Source organism: Anser brachyrhynchus (assembly GCF_964034855.1).
Source record: "Anser brachyrhynchus genome assembly, chromosome: 1".
NCBI lineage: Eukaryota > Metazoa > Chordata > Aves > Anseriformes > Anatidae > Anser > Anser brachyrhynchus.
Window position 1 is genome coordinate 94,190,790 of NC_137694.1, and position 14,768 is coordinate 94,205,557.

Genomic DNA, 14,768 nt, shown 5'->3' on the forward strand with positions numbered 1-14,768 from the left:
TAAACCTTAAAAACCATCCCATTCCCTTGGGTGATATTCAACATGTTAATTCCTATGCTGGAAAGAGTAAGCAGCTAATTTAGTTGCCATCATGACTATTCCAACACTGCATGGCTGACAAAGATGTCACCCAGACTCAATGAATGGAGAAATAATTGTCCAGTATTGACTTTCCATGTGTATTTACATTTAATCTCCAAGACCTAATCTTTTCATGCATTCTACCAAAACCATGTCCATGCATTCACTTCTACCCAGAGTGCATAAGACTAATAACTTGCAGTGACAATTAATGGAAAGGATGCTACAGCTAATAAAATTTTAGTATCAAAAAACCAAACAGACAGACAAAACAAACAACATCAGATGCTTTATTCCCAAGATCTTCTAAAGCATTAGTTTGTTTGTTTAATTTTATTTTTATTTTTTGCCCTTTTTTTTTTTTTTTGCTTTCCTTTGCATAAAACTAACCTCATTGGAGAAAAGTGAATCATGGGAAAAGTTCTCTAATAGCAAAAGTAGTTTGATTCCATTTTATTTCTGATGCTCAAATTCTATTCCTTCTCTGGCCTTAACATCTGGTCACCATGGCAACAGAAGTGCTGAAAAATCCTCTGCCTATTTGATAATCATTTAATCACTTAACAAAAGAAACTGGGAATTGGAGAGTTGAGTAATAGGAAATACCAAAAAGAAAATAAACTCTGGCATCAAAACAAAAACTCAACTAATAAAAAAGAAGGAAAAGGACCAGGAGTAAAGGGAAACATACTACAGGACCTCTGCATCCACACAGAGGGTTGGACATTCTGCTCCCTTTATCATTGTGCATTTTCCAGGGGAGACTGCCTGAAACATCCTTCAAATTACCGAAAATATCCTGAGGAAAAACTCAGAGGATCCGTGTTAAAAATCCAGAAGATGAACAAGGAGGTAAGGATTCTTCTAATCAATAAAAGCCAAATTTTGCAGGTTCTTTTATGTCTTGCCTCATGTAAAAAGAGGAAGACTGGGCCTACAAGGGTATTCTCAATAAGAAATCTCTGAAATGGTCAATGTAATGGTAAATCCTACAAAAAGTGACATCTCTGTCACCTTTAAGCAGAGGGGCTCCCTGATGATCACAGTGCTGTTGTTCAGCAGCTGGTAGCCTGGATCAAGATGCATTCCCTCTCCCAGAAAGATAACACTATGACAGACAACTTCACATCTGCCAAGCAGGTATGTTTCATGCAGCATGTCCTTACCCCTGATACCCATGTAAGATTAAGTCCAGTTCATCTCTGAATACAGTGGCTGTTACCAATTCTGTCCCCACTAAATCTTTGCCTGGGATGGAGCTGCAGGATAGATGAGATATGGAAGTGGGGATATTAAAAGTGGTTTTCCACAACTAGACCGTGCACTAGTTTGGCTACCACAACATCGCAGCTACGTGATAAAGGCATAACATTGGATCTCATCTCCAGCACACTCCTCAATATCTAAACACAGGATGTGTTGCTCTTGCTTTTATCGATACTGCAGCTGTAAGTAAAATAAAGAATTCAGCATTTGGTTTCAACAGTCTTATAATATCCATACTCCCCCCTTCCCTTCCCTTTCCCCCAAGAAAACATACATGAAGGACAGTCCATTGATCAGAACATTCTGGGCAGCTTACTAGCCATCTACACAGATATTGACTTGGAAGCTATCAAGGTAGTAAATCACTTCACAGACATTTTCCTCTCATGCTGCAATGGTAAACTGCGTCTATCAACAATATTTCATTAAACAATGGTGTATTTGTTCAAGTTAACTCAATGGGAATGGAAATTATTTTTAAACCTTGATGCTAGAAGTCAACGACTCCTGTGTCCTGGTAGTCCATTTGATCTGAGAAACTGCAAATGACCAAATGCTCTTGATGTACCCTTGACAAAGTGTTGCATTCCAAAGAAGGTGGTGAGGAGAGGGAAGACATTTGTGTGAAAACCACGGCTACTCATGCTTGCCAGAGAAGAGCAGCTTCGCTCTTTAATGGATAATATTGCAAATACCTTATGAAAAATATCTTCTGAATATGCCTCTAGCAGGGGGAAGGTGGAGATTTTTTACATGGCATTGAACCGATAAGCTCTTTTTAAATAATTGCTAGTTCTCAGTTAAGAATAATAGATCTTCTGGCTTTTTAAGTTATTCACACTGATTTCTCTGAGGTGTCACATCACTGTGGCATCTCAGCATTGAATGCAATTTTCTGAACAGCCCTATTAGTTAGGAAAATCTACATCATTCCCACTGCAAAGAAAGGGAACTGCTCACTACAAATTTGTCCTTCAAAACCAACATGTAGAAAGGTCATTAGTACTGCATGGAATAGAGGCCTGAGTCTTCACTCCTTTTTGCAATGCCTTCACCACAAAACTCACCTTTCTTGTGTAATGAAGGAATGATGAGAATTCATCATCCTCAAGAGCTTATCCCAGAAGGATCTTTTTCGTTTGTGCTTTCTCTTTAATTCAGGAAAGTTTGAGTGTGGATCTATATCCACTGACAAGGGCCATTGCCCAATGAAATAAAATACCAAATAAGAAAACTCCAGAACTAGGAATCCTTGGCCTCAACCCCCAACCAGTAAAAAAGAGAAGACTTGTTTTTGTAGATGCTTCTAGATTTGCCTTGTTTCACAAATACACTGCAGTTTCTTTTCTTTCTTTTTTTTTTTTTTTTTTTTTTTTCCACCAAAGGATGCTTCAAATCTAAATTCTTATCACAGACATTGAGGTTAACACAATGGCAGACACAGAGCCATGGGAATTTTCAAGCTGATCTGCAGTCCTTACTCACTCTTGTATTCATGTAACATTGATGTGTATAAGGGTTACTAAGACTTTTCTTATCCCTAACCTGAAGCACAGAGCTCCAGCACCAGTTTAGACAGATGAGCCATATTGTACCAGAAAGGCAAGTAACTTTCCCCTGCAAACCCCCGTGTCTTTCACGTGTCCAAACCTCACAGGAGAATTTCAGCCATACTTTGTCTCAGTTCTTCTAAAACCCCAGGATAATAATACAAAATCTTTAATATTCTTTTTTTTTTCTGCTATTCTGAACCAAGATCTAATTGATAACTTCCCAAGGTACGCAAATAAATTGCAATGTGAGATTGGCAGATTCTTATTAAAGTCCGCTTTACATTTCCCTTAGTGATAGGTAACCAAATGATGGTACAGATAAAACAGATAAGGTGAGAAGGATCAGGCTGAGCTTTAAAATTTTTATAACACCATTTCAGTGTAGTAATTTAGGCTGGGGTCACCAATGCCAACAAGAGAACACATGCATGAAATTAAGATGCAATTTGTACAAATCAAGGCCCCATAACCAAATCATAACATTACCCTCCACATGCCTGTGCTGCAGAGCAGTGCAGAAACACATCATTCAAGCCTTAGCTAACTCATTTAACTTTTTAGCAGGGTAAATTATCACATGATGACCTCCATGTTATGTAGTCTAAACTATTACTGATAACCTGAGCTAGACTGTTGTGATTTTACATCTTTCTGTACACTGTACAGAATTCCTTGCCTTACCTTACACATATGCAGATATCTATTTAGTCATTAAAATCTCTGTTCTACTTTTTTCTTTTATTTTTCTACCTTTCACTCCTCACTTTGGATTTTCTGAAAGATGTTCCCACTACTCTTTGGCAGTTTTTTTCCATTCATTCTCCGCTGGTTCACATATGTGAAAGGGAAGAGGCAGAATCCAGAAAGGAAAATATACTTCTGTTGCAACAAATACTCATAAGGTTAGCAAAGAAAAAGACAGATCTTACCTTTTTATTTACCTTCTGGGATTTGCACCTTAAAAGCACACCTAGATTGGAGTTCAAAGATTTTCTACCTGTAATTCCATGCCAAAGAAAATTACTATAACGCATAAGTTTCCTTACCTAGTTATTTGAGTCCAGAAACCAAAGCTATCGTCAGGTTGCCACATCTCACAGCTCTTCAGCTACAGTCACAAGAAAAAGTCAATATTCAAGTCAAGTACTAATATTCCACAGCAGATTCTGTAGCACGGGAGGAAGAGTGTAATATGAGGGTAATGAGAGAATCTGAAGCACATGGTTAAAACGAAATACTTAATTCTTTCACCTTTCATTTGTCTCTTCCTTCCAACTGTGTTATGGAGCAGACAGAGTATGAAAATCAAGGATAGACAATAGGGCACTAACCCTCATTCAAAGACACAAATACACTTACTTATGAACTCTGTCTCTATGCATTAGAAGTATTTTCTTGTGATCCCTGATAAGCACAAAATATTGGGCTATTCAGGCATCTCACCTAACTGGTTCCATATTGGGTCATACATACGTTGTTGTTATATACGGTCTTACAAACCTACATGGACTCCAGATTGCTATTACAATGATTTTACTAAACATTTATCATGTGCACATTCAGCTAACTACTACAAAGAAAAAGAAAAAAATGATTTAGACTTGAAAGAACTGTGCTCTCTAGTTAGGGTCTGGTTCCACTTTTCTTTTTTTCTAACTTAAAGTCGGTAAAAAGTAGCTTATTTGTAGTGTAGGCAAAAGTCATCTTCAGTGTACTGAGTGAAATTTTCCAAGTTAAATGTAGACAGAAGGGGACAGTATCCCTTTCCCATATACATAAATCCCAACATATCTTTTGTTCTTCTAAGGCAGAATTCACCATTAAATCCCACTGGGGAGCGGTGTGCCATCGTTTCTTATGCAGGTAAACTTTGTATGATCCAGAAAGTGTCAAAAAAAAAAGTTTGGTTTTATATCCAACACGCTTATTTTTCTTTGAAAAGTTCATCAGTTCCAATATTACACTTATATGATTATCTTCTGTTCTCTAAGACATCTGATTTAAATACTCACAAATTCAGGAATTTAACAGTTAGCACACTGGAGCATCTTTATAACTGAAGAGGAGCTGGCTGTATTGTAACACAGCTGCTTGTTGCTCCAGTGGGAAAAAACAAAATAATTAAGAGCAAAGATGTCTGATATTTAACTGTATTTAAGTAACTCACTATTGCTATTTTGTAGTAAGACAATTGTCTACAAAAATATAAGCACTTATTTCAAGTAAATAGTATCTTTCCTACTTATAATTAAACATTATTCTTCAACATTTAAACACTACCTTTATTTCAGAAGGATTCCCAAATGCTCTAAAAACTAATTTGTTGTAAAACCCTTACATTTATATTTACCCACACAGAAATGTAGCTACTTCTACATGAGATCCATCCCATAATGGGTCATGTTATGGAACAGGCAGCTGGAGAGAAAATATAAGTTTATTCATTTGAAACTACAAGACAAATTTAATTGGTGCAAAACCACATTCTTTTAAGCTGGAGTCCCTCCAAGACACTGAACCGACACTGAAAATTCTTTAAGCAAATGGAAAACTACAATGTTGATTTTGTTAATAGACATGCAATTAATCATTTGCTTTTTAAATAACATTACACTAATTAGATATTAAGTCGGCTCACATAGGTGGGGAACAGAGCTCAAGTATTTATATTCACATCTTTTTATTTTCAGAGGCATTTTTATTTAAAACCAGTTGCAACAAATTTCACAGTATTTGATCTCTTACTATATAAAGAAATCCAACACCTGTATATGTTAATGTCAGAGACATTTAGAAATAAAAGATGAAGGTGAAAAATGCACTTTGTTCTCATTCCTTTTCAGCTAGGCAAGTCTTCAGTAGAGAAAAGTTTTCCAGTTTTATGGATCATGGCTGTGACAGATGAAATGTCTGTGCAGCACAGAATTTATCTTTCTAGCAGAAATAATGTTCTACCAGTTGTGCCAGGAGATGGCAAGTTTTATGTGCTTATTTCAATTGAAAACATCTGCACTAGATAATGTAAGCCGCTGGGTCACATGTTAAATAACACTATTATATGTGACTGCATATAACGGCTGTTTTACATCTCCTTTATAATGGTTTGTAGCTAAGCAGAATTGCCTTGGATAATTAATTGAAGTTGCTGTAATATTAACCCTTAATGTATTTATACCTCTATTTTTTCCAATTAATTAAGGCCTGATTCAGTAAATATAAGACATTTCCACACATATAACTGAGGCACCTACATCTTAACTCAATTACAGAAGGCACTCTCAAAGCACCTGATGATACTTAAAATCTCAGATCCCCACAAATTTTTAAACAAGAATTTTCAAACTATCCAGTTTTCTGTTTCTGAATACATAAGTGCTAAAGCACATAAACTGTGTGCATCTCCTTAGAACTGGAGGGTTTTCTAACCAGGTTTTGCAAACCTGAATTGCAAAAGCAGCCTAGATTCTTGATGAAACCTGCTAGAGTGGTAAAACACTGATATAATGCAGGCCTATTTCCAACAGCACCAGCAAGACCACTTGTATCTTTTCAGGTAGGCACATGCTTGAGCATCTCACTGGTACCTAGGTAACTGTGGTTATCCTACCAGGTTTTTCAATGATTGACTTGAAACCTGCCGTGTGAAAATCATGGTAGTTGGTCTTAATTATACTAATACATGTGGAAACACTAAAGAAGAAGTAGCATGCACCTGATCACATTAAGACTATGTAGATGTAAGTGATAGACAAAGAAAGTGTGGAATATGAGGGGATGTTTCATGACCTTTTCATTCTAAGATTTCTAAAAGTTCACAATTAAATTCTAGTTACACCAATCAGTGGCTTGTTGAAAGCTGTATCTCTTTGGCTTCTTGATTCTCCCTCACTTAAGATGCAAATCTGGAACAGTTTTTTCTAGTTAAGGGTTACAGCAGTGTAAGACTAGTGTGTTCGGCCATGTTCCCAAATATTTACAACTCTGGAAATGAACAGATTCCATCACATGATAACAGATTAATGAGTTGAGAAAAAATGAAAACTGCTTAGAAAGCAGTGTGCCTTCTATGAGCACTTGGCTGTAACACGTGAGAGCAGGTTTCAAAAAGATGGATATGATCTTATTCAACCCATACTGTTAACCAAGAATCATGGTATATGTACAACTGATTTTCTTCTGCTAAATGAAGACACTGATGATCTGGTCCTCAATGACACACTTTCCTGGAAGTCTATATTGGAACGGATAAAGGCTAATGATTGGAAGTTATTTCAGATAGCCCTACCCGACTTCTCTGCAGGGCTGCTAGGAGCAGAAATAATAGATCGTCTTGTGCTTCATTGGTCTAGATCAGTTCTATTCTAACAATTACTGCACAGAAATGAAAGGTGTGAAACAATGAAACCAGGCATATTAGTGTACCAGCACGTCCATTTTAGAACATTTCACATGCAACTCTGGAATAAGCCGTGGATCTGGTATCCACTAAATGCATTTGCAGACCATACCGATAGTTTTAATTCAGCTTCCTTACTTCGGTCAGGACTGCAGAACTGACACATTTATGTGTGTTGCTTGCTTTCAGGATTTAATCTCATTTGTTTAACAGCATTATAACTTCCACTGGCAAGACTTTATTCATTTATTTTGACATTCATATGGACTACCATTATAATTGTTTCACTATCTCAATATCCATCATAATGGAATCTCAGCAGGGTTTATTCTCTTGGTAATATCTCTTTATAATTAGGGGTATCATATCCAGACTTCTAATCAAACTGGAAGAAGTATAGTGGCTGCATGTAAAGCATTTTATGTGAGTCCCAAGCTAGCAACCTGTGCAGCCCCGATCCAACAAATGCTCGAATGTATTTGCAATCAATGAACTACCGCAAGTAACTTCATTGTATCTGTTAGATATGGTTATCTGATCCTATGCCAAAAGCAAGTCTTCCCTGCATCTAAGTGACAAAAAAGGTTTTGTTTACAACTCACAAAATGATTCTCCAGTTCCTCCACTCCTCCCCAGTCACTTTGCAAAAAACAATATTGACTTTCTCCTGAACGTGATACTATGTAACCAATGAGCCAAAACATAACCTGTCATCACCTAATGGGAAATACTGGAAAACATTTCCAAAAACTCATTTTCTTTCAGGTTGGCTACTTGCTGCTGATTGAGGTGGATCCTAATTCCAAGCTAAGTTTGGGCAGCACATATAAATAATTCTGGCTTCACCATGACAGCCCTCCCCAAAACGGATAGTGCACTGTCAGATCCCCACGAGATTATGGAGCCATCTATTGCCAGGATTTTTGTTTAATGCATTCCTTATAGTGAAAGAATGCGCATGCATTATGTTTTCTTTCTTCTGTCCCCTTCCTTCTTATCACTTGATCCAACAAGAAATACCAGAGTCCTGTGAACAGGGCTATAAAGCAATGTTCTGTGTTTATGCTACTCAGGAATGAGATTTTTTGTAACATTTGCACACTCCCTGAAAAGAACTAAATATGCAGAGATTTGCAGCCAGGCCCAGAGACAGCTAAATGATATTGATTTAATCAGTGCTATTACACAGATTGAGAGGTCTCTCCGATGATGGTAAGGAGAGGTTCTCAGTGTATTTAACACAGCTGCCTTCTAAATTCTGAAATGCCATAGAATAACTAGGGATGAGGAAAAGGTTGATATCTGGCTCTGGGAGGAACAAACAAGCTGTCATAACAAAGCATGGAGTCAGCAAGGATGTTGTCTAAACTATCATGGGCTAAACCATGACAAAGAAAGGACTACAGGATTTATTGGGAATCAAATGTTTTTTTACTAACAAAATTTTGGCACTGAACATGGTCCTTTTACCACATCGCACTGATTTAAAGGAAATAAATTGTGCCACCCAATTAGAAAGAATACAGATAATACAAAAGGACAGAGGCAGGGTTAAAGCTGACACTGGAGAGCTGTAATTTGCAACAAAAATCTGGAAATCAAAAGCCTGCTAGCAAGGCATCCACTGAAGTGAATGAGGTGACAGATACATGTGCTGTCAAGAGGGCGCCTTTACATCAGCTAGTGTTAGTCTACTATTTTATTCAAAAAGTTTTCAGGGTTATGAACAGCCAGTGTTCCAAAATGAAACTTTGTTGTTCTTGTTGTTGATTCATCAAAATTAAAACTCTTTGTGGGCAAAGGTTTCAGTGTCTACAAGTATCCCCACTTATAACTTTTTATATTTTTATTTTAAGTGTTGAGGTATTCTAGTTCAAAAGGACAGCTTTGAAACACAGAACCATTTGGAAGTTCAAGCTGAAAAGCACACAGCACTCTGAATTTCTATTAAATTAATGCCAAAATTCTGTTCATCCAATCTTTTCCCCTCCAGCTTAGGTTATTCATTTAGAAGCATTTTTGAGACCTTCACTGTTACATCCATGTTCAGAAGAGGAGCTAGTCTGAAACCTTTCAAGATAGTAAGCCAAAGTTTTATTTTGTTTTACTAAGGATCTTCTACTGTTGCCAGAGAGTCTGTCTTTACAAACTGGTGTTTTCTTCACAGCCTGCGAGTGAGAAGTTTGCCCACACATCGACAGGAGGCAGCTCTGTCAGAGTGGGTTTTGTAACAGGACCATCTGATTAAAGCTGCTGTTATCACTTCAGATCAGAATAGAAATTAGTTTTCTTGTCCACATTTAAGGGTTCTCTCTTTTCCTTTTTTTTTTTTTTTTTTTTTTTCTTTAAAGGAGAAAGCCAAGCTTAAACAAGCCAAACATACAGGAGAGGATGAGGAGAGAAGCCAGGTACAGAAGATAAGAAACAGATTCTGCTCCATCTTGCCATGTTGAATCTCTCTCCTAATGTTTAGGTCCAAGACAACACCACCTGTGGAAGGCTTTCTTAGAATAGCCATCGAATCAATGAACAAAGGGCTGTAAAGGACCTAAAAAGGTGATCTGGTGACCTGCCTTTCTCCAGGAGGATCAGCTCTATCTACGCATATCCCATGGCAGCCTGCTCCCACTCTGCAGTAATTATGAAGCTTTCCTAGACTAAACAACCCGTTCCTCTCAGTATTTCATGATTAATAGTTTTTTTCTTTGCTTTTCTCTAGATTCTCTTCTGATCCAAATTTTCCTGAACTGCAACACCCAGACCAAATATTTTAGTCATTGTCTTACCATTTCTGAGGAGAATGGGAGAACTACACTATGTACCTTAAAAATAATCATTCTTGCTTACATATCTCCTGTATGGTGTTCATCTCTTTTTACAATAGAGTGACACCGTTGACATAGTCATTCTGCCATTAACTACAGCCCTGTTTCTTTTCCCTCATAACACGACAGTGATAGCTGGTACAACTAAGAGACAGAATCTGACTCCCCAAAACTTTTATCGATGGTGCCTGTGAGAAAAAAATAATAATAAATAAATAAAAAATAAAGGAAAAGGAAATTAAAGGATTATCTTTCACATCTCTGGTATAAAACCAACACATTCTTCTCTTGAAATGGAACAAGTGAGTTACAAAGTCACTGAGTTGCACTGAAATGGAAAACCCCAAGACACCATTTTTGGAAAACCACTTTTCAGAGAATAACTGTGAGGCAAGAGAATTTATAGTTCTAGTAATTTTGCCCTTGGTAGCATAATTGCTGTTACTATTCAGAATCCTAGAGGGTCTGATTTTACAGAGGTGCTGAGCAGGTGCTGTTTCCATTGATTTCCAGTGGAACTGCAAATGATCAAGACTTTTGAAAAATCCATACCCACTGTGATCCAATCCTTACAAAAATGCTGCTCTATTTCATATTATCTGAAAGTTATTTATTTCCCTCCATAGGTATTTTCAATACAGTTCTTCAATAAATAATAAATCACACAAAGAACATCTTTCAAAACATCTGATTTCTAGCAAATGCTTTGCATGTCTAGAAAGCGCCTCGTTCTTTAATGTTTTGGAGAGTTGTTTTTTAGTATCAGTCAAAGATTTGTTTTAGGACACAAACTCTCTCTGTATAGGCTTGGCAGATAACAGTGCATGATCTGAACTGGCTACAGCACTCAAAATTTATAAAAATAACTGGCTCAGTGGTCAGCAGACCATGCAATACAGTGAAGCAGATACTGTATGCAACGGGTATTTCCTGTTTACTTGCATTTTAGAAACTGAAGTTTGGATTTAAACAGCTGCTGACTTTGTTTTGTGTTTGGAGGAGCAAGAAGAGGACAGGAAAGTGGATTTCTGATGTAGGGAAATGAAACATGCTTAAATTCTTCATTGGCAAATCTGTCATGGTGTTGTTAAGTGTAAAGGAAGGAAGAGAAGCAGGAATGAAAGCAATAGGTCATCATTTGAATAGTATACATCTTGAATGAATAATAGGAAGCAAGCAACAGGAGAAAGCAAATGTAAACACCAAAGGAGACCTCAGTGGAGTACTAAATCAACACTATCATACAAAAGAGAGTGCATTAATAGAATTATAAACACACATTTACATATTTTACATTCTCTCATTAAATAAAATCTACCGTGAATGTATAGCTGATTTATAACAATTTATTTGATCAATGAGATGAGATTTTGTTTGTGACAAAATAACTAAATCCTTACAGAAAAAGTTGTAAGGCCAGATGCTTGCTCCGTGAACCATTCTGCAAATAACTATACCGGACTGAAACATTTTATCAAATTAAATTCTAATTATTTTGCTGTGTTTTGTTTTATTTCATAATTAAAATACACCGGTCTTCCAGCCAAATTGCTTAAGTCATCTGCCTAATAGTTCAACATACATAATGAACAATCTCAAGGCAAACAGTCCTCAAAAACAAACAAAGAAATAAACCACACATGTAAGTTATTAATCGAAACTACCCAGAGACTATTGACAAATAAAAATGACATTCACAGATATCGGGACCAATTCATGAAAGATTTACAAACACAAGAAACAGCTGAATCCATAATTATTATTCTTTACTTCAATAGTTCAACCAACCAACAAACGAACAAACTACCTTAAATGAATGAAAAGTAATAACCTGGGTTGCTTACCGAGTAACCACAGGACACTAGATAATGTTCCATAGTATCTCAGTGAAAAATAAGAATAACCACATGACAAGACACATTATGAACAGTAATCTGTCTAGTGAGTAACTTGATCCATATGCCGTTTCACCACACTAAATCATTCTAGATCTGGATTCTGTGCATTGTTTGCTGACAAAACCTCAAAAACATGCTTTTTAAAGAAGATGTGGAAATGAAGCAGAGTAAGACTGACTAGATTTGTGGGAATATGAAGGAAATCCTTTTCAACAACTTCTTCAAAATGTTCCCAAATGTTCTATATCATTGACTTTTCCTAAAATTGAAGAATACATCTCTTAAAATAAATTTTACATATATGTATTATTCATTAAAAGGAAGATAGGTTTAAATCAAAAATAATCTTCAGAACATTTTCCTTTATAAAAAAAAATCAAAATGTTGGTGTTTTAATCATGTTAAAAAAAAAATCTGTAAGCTTAGAATTTTTTTTCAGGTTAGAACTGTTCTTACAAGATCCACTTCTAACTACATAATGGTCAACAAAAATGTCATATAATTTACCTTGCAGAAGAGTATACAATTTATGAATTCTTTATGGTTTTAATTTAATTGAAATTGTCAACTGGAAAGAAATAGCCAAACTTGTTATTTTGACTGATATTTTCAGAACAGAAAAAAAAGAAAAAAAGTACCTATTCTAATGAATATTTGAGTTTAAAAAAAAAAAGTTTTTTTTTTTTTTTTGATAAGAAAAAAACACTAAATCGTCATCATCAAACCACCAAATTTCATCATCGATTTCCCTGGTTTGAATTCCATCTTTTCTGCTATGGTCACTACTACCTGACCTAATATTACCAAAGCTGTCCAACAACATTTTTCTTCCTACCTGCATCATTCTACAATGCAAATACTTATTTCATTTAAGTACTCATCTCTACATCCAGAATCACCTACTAAAAACCCAATAACACAATGGTCTGCATTCCCTAAAACCCGATAAACTCTACTGTAATGCCTGGAGAGACTGCCAAACTTGCCTGGGTTGACAACAATATTTTCAAGGGAAATGAAAAGAAGGCATTTTATAGGAGGTATTTTAATTTTGAAAAGATATGGTTAATACCAAAAGCTGTGTCTTCCCTTCCAGGCCAAATACTGGAGGGCCTGAAAAGCCAAGGGATTTCACAATTTTGATTTTTATGTGAATTGTTTACAGCAGCTCAGTCTTTGAATTATCACTTTTTAAAATTATTATTATTTTTTGCATGTCTTAATATTCCTTATGTCCATCTCTTCCATCCATAAAAGTTTATACCAAGATCTAGTTGTTTTGGAGACACAGAAGAAAAAGCATAACCATAATAGACCTGGTATTGCCATGAGCTTGAGTCTTTTATGATAATGAATTTGAAAATAGGAACTGAGCAAAATTTAGAGTCAAACTCTCTACAACTTTTGGTTTCATCCTGAAGCAGAATAGAAACATTGAACAAATGCCAAGGAACAAAATACATTCAGAAATTCAGAAGAGAAGGGTCTGGGGAGATCTTATGGAAACCTTGCAATACTTAAAGGGGGCCTACTGGAAGCATAGGGAGGGACTCTTTAACAGGGAGTGTAGCAATAGGACAAGGGGTAAGAGTTCTAAATTAAAAGAGGGGAGATATAGATTAGATAGTAGGAATACATTCTTTACTATAAAGGTGGACCAGAACAAGCTGACTGGAGAAGCTGTGGATGCCCCATCCCTGGAGGTGTTCAAGGCCAGGCTGCATGGGGCTTTGGGCAACCCAGTCTGGTGGGACGTGTCCCTGCCCATGGCAGGGGGATTGGAAGAGGATGGTCTTTGAGGAACCTTCTAACCCAAACTATTCTATGATTCTTTGTTTGTCAGCAAGTTCTATTTTGACATATTCAGTTAAAACAACTGGATTTCATAGAAGTAAATGATTTGATTGTTCAGTTGTATTTCAGTGTTAAACTCCATCTTATTCTCTTAAGCTAGTTTTGCCTCCAGCCTCTGTAACAGGCAGAATGGCCACCATCAAGACCAAAAGGAATTTACCTGCAGCATACACTAGCCAAGAATTGTCTCATGATTCCAAAAAAATCATTAGAGAATACATGCTTGACCAAAAACCCAGCTTGTAAAAGAAACTAAGTTCTATAAAGGTAGAATTTATCTATGTGAGTATGAGAGAGAGGAAAAGAAAAAAAAAAAAGAAAGAAAAAGCCTTTATTTTATATATATATATTTAATATTGATCTGAAACAAAATAATTTAGATGAGTGTCAAAACACAATCAATAGTCTGATTCAGGTCAACTAACATGAAATAAAATAGCGATTTTAATTTAAATTCTCTGTCAGAAAAATATGACACACAAAAAAATGCTATCATGCTTTTTTTCCCTTTTGAAATTACACTTCACAGTGGAATGTCATTTGGGTGAAAAATTCCTAACTACCTCTAGCCAAAATCCATGTTCAGGTACTAAGTATGTTTCCTGACTTTGCAGAGTCAGAATACTCTGTGCTTCCACCAGAATGTATTCATTCATAATACAACCAGAAGGTACATTCCTATTCATTAGTCTGATGTATTATATAGCACAGTCAATAGAGATTCGCTGAATTATGCTCAAATTAGGTAAAATAAATAAATAAATGCAGGGATGAAAAACCCACTATGCTTCTCAGCAAGATTAAGATCTTTGAAAGGTTAAATATCCTCACTGCTAAATATTTGTACCTGTTTTCTAGTCTAAATTTATTCTGTTCCAATTTCTAGACAATAGCT

At 36.1% G+C, this 14,768-nt stretch overlaps 1 protein-coding gene across 6 annotated transcripts in view; it reads right to left on the reverse strand.

The window, feature by feature from the left end:
- The window catches only part of LOC308188017 (uncharacterized protein), a 625,739-nt gene that overhangs the window by 209,451 nt on the left and 401,520 nt on the right, over positions 1-14,768 (reverse strand). The window lies entirely within an intron of this gene.